Here is a 4,843-nt window from a genome sequence, read left to right as displayed (position 1 = left end):
TTTTTTTACTTTTAATTTTGATTTCTTATATTTAAATTTTAAAAATAAAAAATTCTTGAGGTTTTTGCAGCCACGTGTCTTAAAACTTACGCCTCGCTGCATGATGCTATGATATTGTCCGGCACATTTTTAAGGTAACTAGTCTTACGGTACGCGCTTTGCGCGTGTACTCTATAATCATGAATATATAACTTTTTAAATATTACATACAGAGGCGGACCTAGGATTTTAATAACATGGGTGCACCACTAAAAAAAGGAGAAAAAAAGAAATATTAAGTGGGATTTGATCACTAATCCTCTAGGTAAATAACTCAACATTCAACCAAGTGCACCATTTAGCCTCTTTGGAGCATGGGTGCCAGCAGATAATACTAGACCAATTTTAAAAAATATGTACATAAAATACCTATTTTGACGGAAAGATCATGGGTTCACGTGCCCCATGTAAATGCCTACAAATCCGCCTCTGATTACATATCCTTATTCACCAATGTATATGAGTTATTAAAAAAAGGCAAGTTCCTAAAAATGATGAATGTTAATCCTATTTAGCTACCGTATAAGAAAAAATCATGTCCTACATAAATTCTCAGATGCTTTATTATGAATTCTCGCTTTGTCCCCACTTATCGAAGTTATTTAATTATCTTCTTAATTTTTGAATTAATTAGCATATGGTTAATATAAACAAGTGAAATGATAAGATCATATTTATATATCTCGTTATCTCCTCCTAAATTAGATTATTTGAACCTGAAGAACAATTGCCAAGTTTTCATTCAAAAGTTATTTGTAAATTTGAAAAATATATCATGAAGTTGAAAAATAATTAAATTGAACTTTTTATTCAGTTAATTAAGAGCTTAATTATATAGCTATTTTAATATCAAAATTTTGCTGCCTTTGTTAGTTTTCAAATTATGGTTGGGCTATTGTTCTATTATAAGTTTGGCCGTTTCCTTCCATTAATTGTATCCATATCCTCTTAGGAAATATAACACGTACATATTTATATTATTAGTATTGTAATATCATAATATTATATATGGTAAATGTAATTTATTTTGATATCTTAGATATTAGTTTTTTTGTGTAGTCGTTCAAATAAGGAAAACTTTAATAAGTAAAGTTTTAGTTGACTATTTTGTCTATTGTGAACTTTATCTTAAAAGGGTAAAAAAGACGAACGACATTTCACTAAGGGCCTTCGTGCTTTTAATATAGTACTAGTTTAGTGTACGTGCGTTGCACGTGTGCCTCACTCAAGTAAATATATGTGCAAAAACAATGTGTTTGACTACAGATGCTTCATCCCAGTTTTTTTAAGAGCCTGTTTGGCCAAGCTTCTAGTATGTCAAAAGTACTTTTTTTGGTCAAAACAGCAGTTTTTGAAAAATTTAAGGTGTTTGGCCAAAATGCAGAAATAGTTTTTCTACTTATGGGGAGAAGCTAAAAATTCTAGCTTCTTCCGAAAAGCAGAAGCAGAAGTAGAAAGTTGATTTATTCAAGATAAAAATAACCTTACAGTAAATTTATATTTTTCAAATTATCCCTCATTAATTTAATTTTTCTTTTTCTTTTTCTTTTCCTTTTCCTTTTATTTTATTTCTGCTATACATTTATTCTCTTTTTTATTTTAATTATATTTTTATTCTCTTTTTCCTATTCCTAATAGTAGATTTTAAATTTTATTGAATGATGTATTTTGACGTATTTAAATTATCATGTAAATAATAAGTAATATTAAACACTCAATATTATTGTTTTGGAATAACTATATTATATTAATGAGAATTTTTAATTTATATTTTTACTTTACATTTTATATTTTAGTGATTCTTTCTAAAAAAATATTTAAATTTATTTTTCTTTTCTAAATAATACTAATCGCAAATTGAACCTTTGCTGTCCTTTTCATAATTTGATACTTCAAAGTGCTTTTTTAAAAGATTGGCCAAACACAATTAGCTTGCAAAAAGCACTACTCAAACGAATCTGCCAAACACAAACTACTTATTTTGCAAAAGTACTTTTTCATAAAGCACTTTTGAATAAAAGTTCAACTAGCACGAACTTTGATTTGACCTCGTACTCCTTGAACCTTGATTTGTTCTTCGTTCTAGAGCTTGAACTTGATTTGTTTTTCGTTCTTCAGCTTGAGCTTCAACTTGATTGCTTGAAGCTTGAAACTTGTGGAGGAATTTGCAGTGTTTGATCCACGAGCTCTTTCTTGCTTCATGTTATAACTTTTGGTCCCTTCTCTGAGTTATGAAGACCCCTATTTATAGTTGTGGGATGGAAGAGTTGCGATGAGAACAAACTCTTTCCGACCAATCAGATTGAAGAGTGACAAGGCCGCATTTGATTGGCCAATACATGTCACTTGTACATGTGGCGCGGTTTCATTGGCCTTTTAATTTGATTGGCATGCCTTGTCATTTTGACACGTGGCACGATCCCATTGGCTCTTCTGTTTGACTTGGCGTGCCACGTTATTTGAGACGTGACACCAAACTGGGCCTCTAGGAATATGGCATCTTGGGATTAATGAAGTAGGCTCATTATTTGCAGCCAACTAAATAGGCTAGCCCAGTCAATATTTATTGGACTTAAGTAACTAATCCAATCATATTAGCCCATAATATTTATTTGGACTATTGTATTTAAAATATAGTTCATATTATTTTATCGATTTAAATTCGATAAAATTTAAATGCTTACACGAGTTTGGCCCCGTATACGTATAACAAAGGGTCAAATATACCTCTCTACTTTCGAATATTGTCTATATTTAACCTCCATTCTACTATCAGGCCAAATTTAACCCTACCATTATACTATTTGGCTAAATTTACCCCTATCATCAACAAACATTTAAAAATTACCCCTTGATCTGTTAAGTAATCCAAAATCTCCCAAATTCCTTTTATTTAAATCACCTGTTGTTCTTCTTACTCCATTATTTTCAGAAATTACTATTGATGTAAATGCTAAAGTTACTCGACTATACAAATTATTCATAATTTTTTTTAAATTACCAATGCACCCACATCTCTTCTTGTAACAATAGGTTTGGAATTGGTTTAAAATTTTATTTAATTTTTAATTATATACACACCCTAGAATTTAGTGACTCTATTTATTTTGTATTATATACAACTGATGATCATGTATGTACATGTACATTCAAATATATTTTGTCATTGCCTGTTTAGTATAGAGTTCGATCGACTAACTTAAGAGTGCACAATGTGTAGGCATTTGATTAAAGCAAAGTTGAATTCGACAATGTAAGGTCTCCGAGGAACTTCAGCTTTAATCACTAATACTTGCAAAGTCTCCATACATTTGGTGAAACGAATTCATTAAAACTGGAATTTTGTAAATACTTTTAGAATTTAGAAAAGCTACCTAATTTAGATTTTTCAATTTACTATACTTTGTTTATTAACAGTTGTATTATTTAATATTTTTTCTCTTATTTTTTTCCTCCAATTCAAAAAGTAGGTAAATGCCAATTATTTCAAAAATAGTGGACCAAGAAGAAGAATCAGTAACTTAATTAAAATGATTTGGGAGATTCTGGGTCACCTGACGGACTGAGGGGTAATATTTTAAAATTTGCTCGGTGTAGGGATAAATTTGGCCCGATAGTATAACGGTAGAGGTAAATTTGGCCCGATAGTATAACGAAGGTTAAATGTAGACATCATCTTAAAGTAGAGGGGTATATTTGTGTCACGATCCGACCGGTCGTTTTGAGCATTTGCACTTTGCTCGGTTGTTTGGGGCATGAGTAGCTACGTATGATGTATTATGACTTATGTGAACCGCCGGTTTTGGTTTTTAGGTTATTCAGGATTGATTTGGAAGAATGATTCTGAGCTAGAAGCTTTAAAATTTGAAAGATTTGACCAAGTTTGACTTTTAGTATTTGACCTCGAATTGTATTTCGGATGGTTCTGCTAGCTCCGTTGGGTGATTTTGGACATAGAAGCGCATCTGATTGCGATTTGGAGGTCCGTAGTAGAATTTGAATTGAAATGGCGAAAGTTAGAAATTTGAGAAGTTTGACCGAGAGTGGACTTTTTGATATCGGGGTCGAATTCCGATTTCGGAAGCTGGGACATGTTCGTAATGTCAAATGTGACTAGTGTGCAAAATTTGAGGTCAATCGGATGTGATTCGATAGGTTTCGGCATCGATTGTGAAAGTTTGAAGTTTTAAAGTTTATTGATTTCGAATTGAGGTGTGATTCATCGTTTCGATGTTGTTATGCGTGTTTTGAGGCCTCAAGTAGGCCCCTGTTATGTTATTAGACTTGTTGGTATGTTTGGATGTAGTTGCACGCCGCAACGAGTATTGTACAGTGTTGAGTGATTGAGTGTGCTGAGTATTGAGCACGGTAAGAGATAATGCGAGACAGTGAGGTTGAGTAATATGAGAGTGTGAGTACATGAGTTCATCACTGAGAGGCATTGCATTTGACATGCGTACTTGATATATATGCATAGAGATGCATTTCCTTTTGCTGCCCTGTTTTGGTGACATTCATGATTTTTACCTGTGTCTTGACATGTAGGCATAGAGATGCACTTTCCTCATGCTATCTGAAAATGAAACATTTACCTGACGAAAAGTGTTTTTGGAAAAAAGTTACAGTTTTCAAACTTACCCATATTTTTGACGATTTCGGTAAAGGATTTGGATTTTTACTGATATACTTGAAAAGCGGAACTGTTTCGGAAAACTATGAAAAGGCTGAGCATTTTTATCTCGAGCTACTTCTTTATTTACTTGCTTTACACTGTTATGAACTGCTATTGGTTATTTGTGTTGGA

The sequence above is a fragment of the Nicotiana attenuata genome, unplaced genomic scaffold, assembly GCF_001879085.1.
Source record: "Nicotiana attenuata strain UT unplaced genomic scaffold, NIATTr2, whole genome shotgun sequence".
NCBI classification, from domain to species: Eukaryota; Viridiplantae; Streptophyta; class Magnoliopsida; order Solanales; family Solanaceae; genus Nicotiana; species Nicotiana attenuata.
This window is presented reverse-complemented; position numbering follows the sequence as displayed.